This window comes from Anomaloglossus baeobatrachus (assembly GCF_048569485.1).
Source record: "Anomaloglossus baeobatrachus isolate aAnoBae1 chromosome 1 unlocalized genomic scaffold, aAnoBae1.hap1 SUPER_1_unloc_4, whole genome shotgun sequence".
Classification (NCBI taxonomy): Eukaryota; Metazoa; Chordata; class Amphibia; order Anura; family Aromobatidae; genus Anomaloglossus; species Anomaloglossus baeobatrachus.
The window spans coordinates 197-15452 of record NW_027441777.1 but is presented as its reverse complement, the minus strand read 5'-3'; positions in this window follow the sequence as shown (position 1 = coordinate 15452).

Below are 15256 nucleotides of genomic sequence, written 5' to 3'. Positions count from 1 at the left end.
ATTAAATGAGAAGAGTCCCTAAGATGGGAGTCTAGTCGGCCCACATATTTTTGTAAAAATAAATCAATGTAATGTTATAAGTTTGCCGTGATGGAGTTGATTCCAGATATTATTGGTCTGCCCGGTGGGTTGGTTAGGGACTTGTGAATTTTTGGGAGAAAATAATAATGAGGTAAGGAGTAGTGTTTGATCTCTAAATATTGCTTCTCTCTCTTGTTTAGGATCCTCTCCTCACTTGCCTTTTTAATCATGATTTTATAATGATGAAAATACTCACAAGATGGATCTTTTTCTAGGGCTTCATAATATTTACTGTCCTCCAGCTGTTTTGTCCCTTCCTTAATGTACCAGTCTCTATCCATCAACACCACCCCACCCCCTTTGTCTGCACTCTTTATGACCAAATTATGGTTATTTTTGAGGGAATTTATAGCCATCCTTTCCTCCCCGATAGGTTGTCTTGTTTGTAATGGCAGCGGAATTCTCTGATGTCTTTGAGTAATAGCTGATGGAACGTTTCTATATTGTTACCCCTGTGATGGTGAGGATAGAAGTTCCTGTTCCCTTTGACCTGTACATGTACATATGTGTCCAATATTTCACAATCAGTGTTTTTCTTAGTTGGGCCCTTCTGTTTGGATTGAATCATAAAGTGTCTCTGTAGAGTGAGTTTTCGCACAAACTCATTTATATCCAGAAAAAGGCGAAATGTATTGGTGTTGCTGGATGGACAAAATGATAGTCCTCTTTTCAATAATGTGATTTCCCCTTGATTTAACTGGTAATTGGAAAGGTTGAAAATCCCTTTGTCCTGTTGATCTATATGGGTTGGGTTGCTGGCTTTTTCATTGGGGTTGGATTTATGAAAATGATTGTAATCACATTCTTTGGTATTATCTTCATTTAATTTGTCTTCAATGAAAAAAAAAATAATAAATTTGTCAAAGCCAAATTGGATATAATTCCAAATCAAACAAAAAGGGGGTGGACAAATCATGTGATGCTTCTCTAATTTGTGTAATTAACAGCCCCTGTAACTTACCTGTGGCACCTAACAGGTGCTGGCAATAACTAAAATCACACTTGCAGCCAGTTGACATGGATTAAAGTTGACTCAACCTCTGTCCTGTGTCCTTGTGTGCACCACATTGTGCATGGAGAAAAGAAAGAAGACCAAAGACCTGTCTGAGGACTTGAGAATCCAAATTGTGAGGAAGCATGAGCAATCTCAAGGCTACAAGTTCATCTCCAAAGACCTGAAAGTTCCTGTGTCTACGGTGCGCAGTGTCATTAAGAAGTTTAAAGCCCATTGCACTGTGGCTAATCTCCCTAGATGTGGAAGGAAAAGAAAATTGACGAGAGATTTCAACGCAAGATTGTGCGGATGGTGGATTAAGAACCACGACTAACATGCAAAAAAGTTCAAGCTGCCCTGAAGTCCGAGGGTACAACAGTGTCAAACATGGCAGATGTTTTGGGGTTGCTTTGCTGCCTCTGGACTGCTTGACTGTGTGCATGGCATTATGAAGTCTGAAGACTACCAACAAATTTTGCAGCATAATGTAGGGCCCAGTGTGAGAAAGCTGGGTCTCCCTCAAAGGTCATGGGTCTTCCAGCAGGACAATGACCCAAAACACACTTCAAAAAGCACAAGAAAATGATTTGAAAGAAAGCACTGGAGACTACTAAAGTGGCCAGCAATGAGTCCAGACCTGAATCCCATAGAACACCTGTGGAGAGATCTCAAAATGGCAGTTTGAAGAAGGCAGCCTTCAAATCTCAGGGACCTGGAGCAGTTTGCCAAAGAAGAATGGTCTAAAATTCCTGCAGAGCATTGTAAGAAACTCATTGATGGTTACCGGAAGCGGTTCTCAGTTATTTTGGCAAAAGGTTGTGCAACCAAGTATTAGGCTGAGGGTGCCAATACTTTTGTCTGGCCCATTTTTGGAGTTTTGTGTGAAATGATCAATGATTTGATTTTTGTTTCATTCTCTTTTCTGTTTTTTCATTGCAAGCAAAACAAATGAAAATAATACCAAATCATTTGTGATTGCAAACATTTTCAAGAAGAAACTGAGTATTCTCTGACATAATTGCAGGGGTGCCAATACTTTTGGCCAGCACTGTACTTGTCAAAGTCATCTGACGAGGATGAAGATATGGCAGCAGTAGCACTGTCAGTCCCCAAGTCCTCTTGCGCCTGGCAGTTCTCTAGCCGCTCATCCTAACTGCTACCTCACTCAAAGCTTCTTTTCCTATAGTAAGCTGTTGATCATCAAGCAGTATACGATGACTTGGGTCCACATAAACAGCTGCCAGAAGAATTTTATTTTCCAATAGCTGTGTATCTCTCCGTTTCATTGAAGCAGAAATGCCATCTGCGATTAAACCTCCTCTTTGGGACAGGCAAAATAGCAAGTTTTTCCACTCCCTTATGAAAATGCCAGGAGTTAAATCCTCAGCTTGTAATTTTTTTAGTCACGGTAAATGGGTGATTAAGCAATTCCTTCAATTCAGCCACCTGTATCCATTGACCTTTATTTAAGGTTACTTAAGGGTTCACCATATCTATAAGAAATTATTTTAGTTCAAGCAATCGCTCAGTCATTAAATAAGTGCTGCCTCACCGACTGGCTTGATCAACAATTGCCCCTTTCCCAGCACGTCTCTTAAAGATGGAATCAATTTTAGGGGTTCTGGCGGCAATAACCAATTTCCTCACTTTTCCAATCAGATTGCCAGCATGTCCGCCCAGTTTCACACATCCGGCTTTTCGCCGGTTTGGCGGATGTGGCGCACGCCAGTACAGTACGATACAGTACAGTGGCAGCACCACAACTTCCGGGTCACATGCTTTGGTCACGTGAAAGCATGTGACCGTCGATTGTCGCGCTGCCACTGTACTGTATACACTGTACTGGAGTGCGCCGCATCTGCCAAACCGGCGAAAAGACGAATGTGTGAAACCGGGGTCCCTCTTGCAGACTATTACTTATTGCCAGCTGCAGCGTGTGCACAACACAGCGCATGTGATGAATATGAAAGTGTTTTGAAGCAGCTTCAACAAGATCATCTAATTCTAAAGTATCATTTTGCTGTTCTGTTGTAATATCTGTTTGTTCCTCAGTTACATGAGCAGCACTGTAGCCTTCCATCTCACACATACTAAATCCTACATTTTCTTCTAGCTGTTGTTCATTACTCTCATTCATCAGTTTAATTGTACTTATGTTTGAAGCATTGTCCGTTACAATAGCCTGTTCTTTTTTGAGTTGGTAATCTTGCAGCACTTTTTCCACTAAGGCCTGGAGAAACTGGCTGATGTGATGAGCTTTAGTATCTGTTACTGCCAGTGTCTTGCTAACAATTTCTTTCTTGTCACAAACATATCAAACATTGATGGGAAAATAGTTCAGTGAAATGCAGTGACTCCGGCATCCAGCAAAGGCAATGGGTGACAAGATAGGACATTCAGGCACAGCGTTTTGTGAGGATCCTGCCAAAGAATGAGCATGTCAGTGTGTGGTGTTTTTCTAATCTGCTTTTGCTATTGAATGCATTATTTATGAGCTCAAAAAACCTTTCAGGTGATGCGGTTTTTTAAAAAGCTGATCTGATTTTGCAGCTGACAAACGTATCCTCAAAAAACGCAGGAAAAACGCTGTGTGTGAATGTAGCCTTAGATCAGGAATAGAACAGCCATTTATAGGACATTTCATAACTTTCCCAAATTCCTATGAAAAAATATTCAGCACATTCTGCATTGCTTTACTGTCCCCAATTTATTATATACAGTCATATGTTAAAGTTTGGGCACCCCAATTAATGTTAACCTTTTTTCTTTATAACAATTTAGGTTTTTGGAACAGCTATTCCAGTTTCATATATCTAATAACTGATGGACTGAGTAATATTTCTGGATTGAAATGAGGTTTATTGTACTAACAGAAAATGTGCAATCTGCATTTAAACTAAATTTGAAAGGTGCAAAAGTATGGGCACCCTTATCAATTTCTTGATTTGAACACTCCTAACTACTTTTTACTGACTTACTAAAGCACTAAATCGGTTTTGTAACCTCATTGAGCTTTAAACTTCATAGGCAGGTGTATCCAATCATGAGAAAAGGTATTTAAGGTGGCCACTTGCAAGTTGTTCTATTTGAATCTCCTATGAAGAGTGGCATCATGGGCTCCTCAAAAGAACTCTCAAATGATCTGAAAACAAAAATTATTCACCATAGTTATTCAGGGGAAGGTACAAAAAGTTGTCTCAGAGATTTAAACTGTCAGTTTCCACTGTGAGGAACATAGTAAGGAAATGGTAGAACACAGGTACAGTTCTTGTTACGCCCAGAAGTGGCAAAATATCAGAAAGGCAAGAGAAGAATGGTGAGAACAGTCAAGGACAATCCACAGACCACCTCCAAAGACCTGCAGCATCATCTTGCTGCAGATGGTGTCACTGTGCATCGGTCAACAATACAGCGTACGTTGCACAAGGAGAAGCTGTATGGGAGAGTGATGCGAAAGAAGCCGTTTCTGCAAGCACGCCACAAACAGAGTCGCCTGAGGTATGCAAAAGCACATTTGGACAAGCCAGTTACATTTTGGACGAAGGTCCTGTGGACTGATGAAACAAATATGGAGTTGTTTGGTCATACAAAAAGGTGTTATGCATGGAGGCAAAAAACACGGCATTCCAAGAAAAGCACTTGCTACCCACAGTGAAATTTGGTGGAGGTTCCATCATGCTTTGGGGCTGTGTGGCCAATGGCGGCATCGGGAATCTTGTTAAAGTTGAGGGTCACATGGATTCAACTCAGTATCAGCAGATTCTTGACAATAATGTGCAAGAATGAGTGACGAAGTTGAAGTTACGCCGGGGATGGATATTTCAGCAAGACAATGATCCAAAACACCGCTCCAAATCTACTCAGGCATTCATGCAGAGGAACAATTACATTGCTCGGGAATGGCCATCCCAGTCCCCAGACCTGAATATCATTGAGCATCTGTGGGATGATATGAAGCGTGCTATCCATGCTCAACGACCATCAAACTTAACTCAACTGGAATTGTTTTGTAACCAGGAATGGTCAAATCTACCTTCATCCAGGAACTCATTAAAAGCTACAGGAAGCGACTGGAGGCTGTTATTTTTGCAAAAGGAGGATCTACAAAATATTAATGTCACTTTTATGTTGAGGTGCCCAAACTTTTGCACCGGTCAAATTTAGATTAAATACGGATTGCACATTTTCTGTTAGTACAATAAACCTCATTTCAATCCAGAAATATTACTCAGTCCATCAGTTATTAGATATATGAAACTGAAATAGCAAAAACCCAATTTGTTATAAAGAAAAAAGGTTAACATTAATAGGGGTGCCCAAACTTTAACATATGACTGTATTTTAGGAGTCGGAGTATTTGACTCCACCAAAATGAGCTCCGACTGCACAGCCCTGCTTTTTAGGGCGACCTATTCACACTCCGTAGCCAAACTAAATTCACATAGTCCTTCCACAACATAACCACACGTCAAATTCCATGGCACCCAAATGCATCTTAAGGTTCTGGCCAACTAGTCCAGGAAGCCGTTATCTATCCCCAATTTCCTTGAGGCTTGAGACGGCTGGATTGTTATTGTAAATAAACACCTGTACCTTGCCCCTCTCCCCCCATCTCATTGTAGATTGTAAGCTTTCACGAGCAGGGTTGTCCTTTTTCCCTCTAAAAATTGTATTTTCTATAACTGTTACTTGTTTGTATATGATCCTCCTGAGTTGTAAAGCGCTGCGGAATATGTTGGCGCTATAGAAATAAAGATTATTATTATTAGCGCGGGGTCTGTCCACCCCCCATGTGTAGTGCGCGGGCTCTGTCGCGCTCTCTCCCCCCATGTGCAGTGCGCGGGCTCTGTCGCGCTCTCCCCCCCCCATGTGCAGTGCGCGGGCTCTGTCGCGCTCCCCCCCCCCCCATGTGCAGTGCGCGGGCTCTGTCGTGCTCCCCCCCCATGTGCAGTGCGCGGTCTGTCGCGCTCCCCCCCCCCCCCATGTGCAGTGCGCGGGGCTCTGTCGCGCTCTCCCTCTCCCCATGCGCAGTGCGCGGTCTGTCGCTCGCTCTCTCCCCCCCCATGCGCAGTGCGCGGTCTGTCGCTCTCTCTCTCCCCCCCATGCGCAGTGCGCGGTCTGTCGCTCTCTCTCTCCCCCCCATGCGCAGTGCGCGGTCTGTCGCTCTCTCTCTCCCCCCCATGCGCAGTGCGCGGTCTGTCGCTCTCTCCCCCCCATGCGCAGTGCGCGGTCTGTCGCTCTCTCCCCCCCCCATGTGTAGGGCGGGGTCTGTCGCTCTCTCTCCCCCCATGTGTAGGGCGGGGTCTGTCGCTCTCTCTCCCCCCATGTGTAGGGCGGGGACTGTCGCTCTCTCTCCCCCCATGTGTAGGGCGGGGACTGTCGCTCTCTCTCCCCCCATGTGTAGGGCGGGGTCTGTCGCGCTCTCTCTCCCCCCATGTGTAGGGCGGGGTCTGTCGCGCTCTCTCTCCCCCCATGTGTAGGGCGGGGTCTGTCGCGCTCTCTCTCCCCCCATGTGTAGGGCGGGGTCTGTCGCGCTCTCTCTCCCCCCATGTGTAGGGCGGGGTCTGTCGCGCTCTCTCTCCCCCCATGTGTAGGGCGGGGTCTGTCGCGCTCTCTCTCCCCCCATGTGTAGGGCGGGGTCTGTCGCGCTCTCTCTCCCCCCATGTGTAGGGCGGGGTCTGTCGCGCTCTCTCTCCCCCCATGTGTAGGGCGGGGTCTGTCGCGCTCTCTCTCCCCCATGTGTAGGGCGGGGTCTGTCGCGCTCTCTCTCCCCCATGTGTAGGGCGGGGTCTGTCGCGCTCTCTCTCCCCCATGTGTAGGGCGGGGTCTGTCGCGCTCTCTCTCCCCCATGTGTAGGGCGGGGTCTGTCGCGCTCTCTCTCCCTCATGTGTAGTGCGGGGTCTGTCGCTCTCTCTCTCCCTCATGTGTAGTGCGGGGTCAGTCGCTCTCTCTCTCCCTCATGTGTAGTGCGGGGTCTGTCGCTCTCTCTCTCCCTCATGTGTAGTGCGGGGTCTGTCGCTCTCTCTCTCCCTCATGTGTAGTGCGGGGTCTGTCGCTCTCTCTCTCCCTCATGTGTAGTGCGGGGTCTGTCGCTCTCTCTCTCCCCCATGTGTAGTGCGGGGTCTGTCGCTCTCTCTCTCTCCCCCATGTGTAGTGCGGGGTCTGTCGCTCTCTCTCTCTCCCCCATGTGTAGTGCGGGGTCTGTCGCTCTCTCTCTCCCTCATGTATAGTGCGGGGTCTGTCGCTCTCTCTCTCCCTCATGTATAGTGCGGGGTCTGTCGCTCTCTCTCTCCCTCATGTGTAGTGCGGGGTCTGTCGCTCTCTCTCTCCCTCATGTGTAGTGCGGGGTCTGTCGCTCTCTCTCTCCCTCATGTGTAGTGCGGGGTCTGTCGCTCTCTCTCTCCCTCATGTGTAGTGCGGGGTCTGTCGCTCTCTCTCTCCCTCATGTGTAGTGCGGGGTCTGTCGCTCTCTCTCTCCCTCATGTGTAGTGCGGGGTCTGTCGCTCTCTCTCTCCCTCATGTGTAGTGCGGGGTCTGTCGCTCTCTCTCTCCCTCATGTGTAGTGCGGGGTCTGTCGCTCTCTCTCTCCCTCATATGTAGTGCGGGGTCTGTCGCTCTCTCTCTCCCTCATATGTAGTGCGGGGTCTGTCGCTCTCTCTCTCCCTCATGTGTAGTGCGGGGTCTGTCGCTCTCGCTCTCCCTCATATGTAGTGCGGGGTCTGTCGCTATCTCCCCCATCTGTAGTGCGGGGTCTGTCGCTCTCTCTCCTCCATGTGTAGTGCGGGGTCTGTCGCTCTCTCTCCTCCATGTGTAGTGCGGGGTCTGTCGCTCTCTCTCCCCCATGTGTAGTGCGGGGTCTGTCGCTCTCTCTCCCCCATGTGTAGTGCGGGGTCTGTCGCTCTCTCTCCCCCATGTGTAGTGCGGGGTCTGTCGCTCTCTCTCCCCCATGTGTAGTGCGGGGTCTGTCGCTCTCTCCCCCATGTGTAGTGCGGGGTCTGTCGCTCTCTCCCCCATGTGTAGTGCGGGGTCTGTCGCTCTCTCCCCCATGTGTAGTGCGGGGTCTGTCGCTCTCTCCCCCATGTGTAGTGCGGGGTCTGTCGCGCTCTCTCTCCCCCATGTGTAGTGCGGGGTCTGTCGCGCTCTCTCTCCCCCATGTGTAGTGCGGGGTCTGTCGCGCTCTCTCTCCCCCATGTGTAGTGCGGGGTCTGTCGCGCTCTCTCTCCCCCATGTGTAGTGCGGGGTCTGTCGCGCTCTCTCTCTCCCCCATGTGTAGTGCGGGGTCTGTCGCGCTCTCTCTCCCCCATGTGTAATGCGGGGTCTGTCGCGCTCTCTCTCCCCCATGTGTAGTGCGGGGTCTGTCGCGCTCTCTCTCCCCCATGTGTAGTGCGGGGTCTGTCGCGCTCTCTCTCCCCCATGTGTAGTGCGGGGTCTGTCGCGCTCTCTCTCCCCCATGTGTAGTGCGGGGTCTGTCGCGCTCTCTCCCCCCCATGTGTAGTGCGGGGTCTGTCGCGCTCTCTCCCCCCCATGTGTAGTGCGGGGTCTGTCGCGCTCTCTCCCCCCCATGTGTAGTGCGGGGTCTGTCGCGCTCTCTCCCCCCCATGTGAAGTGCGGGGTCTGTCGCTCTCTTCCCCCCATGTGTAGTGCGGGGTCTGTCGCTCTCTTCCCCCCATGTGTAGTGCGGGGTCTGTCGCTCTCTCTCCCCCATGTGTAGTGCGGGGTCTGTCGCTCTCTCTCCCCCATGTGTAGTGCGGGGTCTGTCGCTCTCTCTCCCCCATGTGTAGTGCGGGGTCTGTCGCTCTCTCTCCCCCCATGTGTAGTGCGGGGTCTGTCGCTCTCTCTCCCCCATGTGTAGTGCGGGGTCTGTCGCTCTCTCTCCCCCATGTGTAGTGCGGGGTCTGTCGCTCTCTCTCCCCCATGTGTAGTGCGGGGTCTGTCGCTCTCTCTCCCCCATGTGTAGTGCGGGGTCTGTCGCTCGACTCTCCCCCATGTGTAGTGCGGGGACTGTCGCGCTCTCTCTCCCCCATGTGTAGTGCGGGGTCTGTCGCGCTCTCTCCCCCCCATGTGTAGTGCGGGGTCTGTCGCGCTCTCTCCCCCCCATGTGTAGTGCGGGGTCTGTCGCGCTCTCTCCCCCCCATGTGTAGTGCGGGGTCTGTCGCGCTCTCTCCCCCCCATGTGAAGTGCGGGGTCTGTCGCTCTCTTCCCCCCATGTGTAGTGCGGGGTCTGTCGCTCTCTTCCCCCCATGTGTAGTGCGGGGTCTGTCGCTCTCTCTCCCCCATGTGTAGTGCGGGTCTGTCGCTCTCTCTCCCCCATGTGTAGTGCGGGGTCTGTCGCTCTCTCTCCCCCATGTGTAGTGCGGGGTCTGTCGCTCTCTCTCCCCCATGTGTAGTGCGGGGTCTGTCGCTCTCTCTCCCCCATGTGTAGTGCGGGGTCTGTCGCTCTCTCTCCCCATGTGTAGTGCGGGGTCTGTCGCTCTCTCTCCCCCATGTGTAGTGCGGGGTCTGTCGCTCTCTCTCCCCCATGTGTAGTGCGGGGTCTGTCGCTCTCTCTCCCCCATGTGTAGTGCGGGGTCTGTCGCTCTCTCTCCCCCATGTGTAGTGCGGGGTCTGTCGCTCTCTCTCCCCCATGTGTAGTGCGGGGTCTGTCGCTCTCTCTCCCCCATGTGTAGTGCGGGGTCTGTCGCTCTCTCTCCCCCATGTGTAGTGCGGGGTCTGTCGCTCACTCTCCCCCATGTGTAGTGCGGGGTCTGTCGCTCTCTCTCCCCCATGTGTAGTGCGGGGTCTGTCGCTCACTCTCCCCCATGTGTAGTGCGGGGTCTGTCGCTCTCTCTCCCCCATGTGTAGTGCGGGGTCTGTCGCTCTCTCTCCCCCATGTGTAGTGCGGGGTCTGTCGCTCTCTCTCTCCCTCATGTGTAGTGCGGGGTCTGTCGCTCTCTCTCTCCCTCATGTGTAGTGCGGGGTCTGTCGCTCTCTCTCTCCCCTCATGTGTAGTGCGGGGTCTGTCTCTCTCTCCCTCATGTGTAGTGCGGGGTCTGTCTCTCTCTCCCTCATGTGTAGTGCGGGGTCTGTCGCTCTCTCTCCCCCATGTGTAGGGCAGGGATCTGTCGCTCTCTCTCCCCCATGTGTAGTGCGGGGTCTGTCGCTCTCTCTCCCCCATGTGTAGTGCGGGGTCTGTCGCTCTCTCTCCCCCATGTGTAGTGCGGGGTCTGTCGCTCTCTCTCTCCCCCATGTGTAGTGCGGGGTCTGTCGCTCTCTCTCCTCCATGTGTAGTGCGGGGTCTGTCGCTCTCTCTCCCTCATGTGTAGTGCGGGATCTGTCGCTCTCTCTCTCCCTCATGTGTAGTGCGGGGTCTGTCGCTCTCTCTCTCCCTCATGTGTAGTACGGGGTCTGTCGCTCTCTCTCCCTCATGTGTAGTGCGGGGTCTGTCGCTCTCTCTCTCCCTCATGTGTAGTGTGGGGTCTGTCGCTCTCTCTCCCTCATGTGTAGTGCGGGGTCTGTCGCTCTCTCTCCCCATGTGTAGTGCGGGGTCTGTCGCTCTCTCTCCCTCATGTGTAGTGTGGGGTCTGTCGCTCTCTCTCCCTCATGTGTAGTGCGGGGTCTGTCGCTCTCTCTCCCCCATGTGTAGTGCGGGGTCTGTCGCTCTCTCTCTCCATGTGTAGTGCGGGGTCTGTCGCTCTTTCTCTCCCTCATGTATAGTGCGGGGTCTGTCACTCTCTCTCTCCCTCATGTGTAGTGCGGGGTCTGTCGCTCTCCCCCCTCATGTGTAGTGCGGGGTCTGTCGCTCTCTCTCTCCCTCATGTGTAGTGCGGGGTCTGTCGCTCTCTCTCTCCCTCATGTGTAGTGCAGGGTCTGTCGTTCTCTCTCTCCCTCATGTGTAGTGCGGGGTCTGTCGCTCTCTCCCCCCCAAGTGTAGTGCGGGGTCTGTCGCTCTCTCCCTCATGTGTAGTGCGGGGTCTGTCGCTCTCTCCCTCATGTGTAGTGTGGGGTCTGTCGCTCTCTCTCTCCCCCATGTGTAGTGCGGGGTCTGTCGCTCTCTCTCCCCCATGTGGTTGTGCGGTGTCTATCGCTCTCTCTCCCCCATGTGTAGTGCGGGGTCTGTCGCTCTCTCTCCCCCATGTGTAGTGCGGGGTCTGTCGCTCTCTCTCCCCCATGTGTAGTGCGGGGTCTGTCGCTCTCTCTCCCCCATGTGTAGTGCGGGGTCTGTCGCTCTCTCTCCCCCATGTGTAGTGCGGGGTCTGTCGCTCTCTCTCCCTCAAGTGTAGTGCGGGGTCTGTCGCTCACATGGGGGAGAGAGAGAGCAACAGACGCCGCAGTACACATGGGGGAGAGAGAGCGACAGACCCTGCACTACACATGGGGAGAGAGAGTAGTGCGGGGTCTGTCGCTCTCTCTCCCCCATGTGTAGTGCGGGGTCTGTCGCGCTCTCTCTCTCCCTCATGTGTAGTGCGGGGTCTGTCGCTCTCTCTCTCCCTCATGTGTAATGCGGGGTCAGTCGCTCTCTCTCTCCCTCATGTGTAGTGCGGGGTCTGTCGCTCTCTCCTCCATCTGTAGTGCGGGGTCTATCGCTCTCTCTCCCCCATGTGTAGTGTGGGGTCTGTCGCTCTCTCTCTCCCTCATGTATAGTGCGGGGTCTGTCGCGCTCTCTCTCTCCCTCATGTGTAGTGCGGGGTCTGTCGCTCTCTCTCTCCCTCATGTGTAGTGCGGGGTCTGTCGCTCTCTCTCTCCCTCATGTGTAGTGCGGGGTCTGTCGCTCTCTCCCCCATGTGTAGTGCGGGGTCTGTCGCGCTCTCCCCCATGTGTAGTGCGGGGTCTGTCGCGCTCTCCCCCATGTGTAGTGCGGGGTCTGTCGCGCTCTCTCTCCCCCATGTGTAGTGCGGGGTCTGTCGCGCTCTCTCTCCCCCATGTGTAGTGCGGGGTCTGTCGCGCTCTCTCTCCCCCATGTGTAATGCGGGGTCTGTCGCGCTCTCTCTCCCCCATGTGTAGTGCGGGGTCTGTCGCGCTCTCTCTCCCCCATGTGTAGTGCGGGGTCTGTCGCGCTCTCTCCCCCCCATGTGTAGTGCGGGGTCTGTCGCGCTCTCTCCCCCCCATGTGTAGTGCGGGGTCTGTCGCGCTCTCTCCCCCCCATGTGAAGTGCGGGTCTGTTGCTCTCTTCCCCCCATGTGTAGTGCGGGGTCTGTCGCTCTCTTCCCCTCATGTGTAGTGCGGGGTCTGTCGCTCTCTTCCCCTCATGTGTAGTGCGGGGTCTGTCGCTCTCTCTCCCCATGTGTAGTGCGGGGTCTGTCGCTCTCTCTCCCCCATGTGTAGTGCGGGGTCTGTCGCTCTCTCTCCCCCATGTGTAGTGCGGGGTCTGTCGCTCTCTCTCCCCCATGTGTAGTGCGGGGTCTGTCGCTCTCTCTCCCCCATGTGTAGTGCGGGGTCTGTCGCTCTCTCTCCCCCATGTGTAGTGCGGGGTCTGTCGCTCTCTCTCCCCCATGTGTAGTGCGGGGTCTGTCGCTCTCTTTCCCCCATGTGTAGTGCGGGGTCTGTCGCTCTCTCTCCCCCATGTGTAGTGCGGGGTCTGTCGCTCTCTCTCCCCCATGTGTAGTGCGGGGTCTGTCGCTCTCTCTCCCCCATGTGTAGTGCGGGGTCTGTCGCTCTCTCTCCCTCAAGTGTAGTGCGGGGTCTGTCGCTCACATGGGGGAGAGAGAGAGCAACAGACGCCGCAGTACACATGGGGGAGAGAGAGCGACAGACCCTGCACTACACATGGTGGAGAGAGAGTAGAGCGGGGTCTGTCGCTCTCTCTCCCCCATGTGTAGTGCGGGGTCTGTCGCGCTCTCTCTCATGTGTAGTGCGGGGTCTGTCGCTCTCTCTCCCTCATGTGTAGTGCGGGGTCTGTCGCTCTCTCTCTCCCTCATGTGTAGTGCGGAGTCAGTCGCTCTCTCTCTCCCTCATGTGTAGTGCGGGGTCTGTCGCTCTCTCTCCCTCATGTGTAGTGCGGGGTCTGTCGCTCTCTCTCCCTCATGTGTAGTGCGGGGTCTGTCGCTCTCTCTCTCCCTCATGTGTAGTGCGGGGTCAGTCGCTCTCTCTCTCCCTCATGTGTAGTGCGGGGTCTGTCGCTCTCTCTCCCCCATGTGTAGTGCGGGGTCTGTCGCTCTCTCTCTCCCTCATGTGTAGTGCGGGGTCTGTCGCTCTCTCTCTCCCTCATGTGTAGTGCGGGGTCAGTCGCTCTCTCTCTCCCTCATGTGTAGTGCGGGGTCTGTCGCTCTCTCTCTCTCCCTCATGTGTAGTGCGGGGTCTGTCGCTCTCTCTCTCCCTCATGTGTAGTGCGGGGTCAGTCGCTCTCTCTCTCCCTCATGTGTAGTGCGGGGTCAGTCGCTCTCTCTCTCCCTCATGTGTAGTGCGGGGTCAGTCGCTCTCTCTCTCTCCCTCATGTGTAGTGCGGGGTCAGTCGCTCTCTCTCTCTCCCTCATGTGTAATCCGGGGTCTGTCGCTCTCTCTCTCCCTCATGTGTAGTGCGGGGTCTGTCGCTCTCTCCCCCATCTGTAGTGCGGGGTCTGTCGCTCTCTCTCTCCCTCATGTATAGTGCGGGGTCTGTCGCTCTCTCTCTCCCTCATGTGTAGTGCGGGGTCTGTCGCTCTCTCTCTCCCTCATGTGTAGTGCGGGGTCTGTCGCTCTCTCTCTCCCTCATGTGTAGTGCGGGGTCTGTCTCTCTCTCTCTCCCTCATGTGTAGTGCGGGGTCTGTCTCTCTCTCCCTCATGTGTAGTGCGGGGTCTGTCGCTCTCTCCTCCCCCATGTGTAGGGCAGGGATCTGTCGCTCTCTCTCCCCCATGTGTAGTGCGGGGTCTGTCGCGCTCTCTCTCCCCATGTGTAGTGCGGGGTCTGTCGCGCTCTCTCCCCCCCATGTGTAGTGCGGGGTCTGTCGCGCTCTCTCCCCCCCCATGTGTAGTGCGGGGTCTGTCGCGCTCTCTCCCCCCCCATGTGAAGTGCGGGGTCTGTTGCTCTCTTCCCCCCATGTGTAGTGCGGGGTCTGTCGCTCTCTTCCCCCCATGTGTAGTGCGGGTCTGTCGCTCTCTCTCCCCCATGTGTAGTGCGGGGTCTGTCGCTCTCTCTCCCCCATGTGTAGTGCGGGGTCTGTCGCTCTCTCTCCCCCATGTGTAGTGCGGGGTCTGTCGCTCTCTCTCCCCATGTGTAGTGCGGGGTCTGTCGCTCTCTCTCCCCCATGTGTAGTGCGGGGTCTGTCGCTCTCTTTCCCCCATGTGTAGTGCGGGGTCTGTCGCTCTCTCTCCCCCATGTGTAGTGCGGGGTCTGTCGCTCTCTCTCCCCCATGTGTAGTGCGGGGTCTGTCGCTCTCTCTCCCCCATGTGTAGTGCGGGGTCTGTCGCTCTCTCTCCCTCAAGTGTAGTGCGGGGTCTGTCGCTCACATGGGGGAGAGAGAGAGCAACAGACGCCGCAGTACACATGGGGGAGAGAGAGCGACAGACCCTGCACTACACATGGTGGAGAGAGAGTAGAGCGGGGTCTGTCGCTCTCTCTCCCCCATGTGTAGTGCGGGGTCTGTCGCGCTCTCTCTCATGTGTAGTGCGGGGTCTGTCGCTCTCTCTCTCCCTCATGTGTAGTGCGGGGTCAGTCGCTCTCTCTCTCCCTCATGTGTAGTGCGGGGTCTGTCGCTCTCTCTCTCCCTCATGTGTAGTGCGGGGTCAGTCGCTCTCTCTCTCCCTCATGTGTAGTGCGGGGTCTGTCGCTCTCTCTCCCCCATGTGTAGTGCGGGGTCTGTCGCTCTCTCTCTCCCTCATGTGTAGTGCGGGGTCTGTCGCTCTCTCTCTCCTCATGTGTAGTGCGGGGTCAGTCGCTCTCTCTCTCCCTCATGTGTAGTGCGGGGTCTGTCGCTCTCTCTCTCTCCCTCATGTGTAGTGCGGGTCTGTCGCTCTCTCTCTCCCTCATGTGTAGTGCGGGGTCAGTCGCTCTCTCTCTCCTCATGTGTAGTGCGGGGTCAGTCGCTCTCTCTCCCCCATGTGTAGTGCGGGGTCTGTCGCTCTCTCTCTCCCTCATGTGTAGTGCGGGGTCTGTCGCTCTCTCTCTCCCTCATGTGTAGTGCGGGGTCAGTCGCTCTCTCTCTCCCTCATGTGTAGTGCGGGGTCTGTCGCTCTCTCTCTCTCCCTCATGTGTAGTGCGGGGTCTGTCGCTCTCTCTCTCCCTCATGT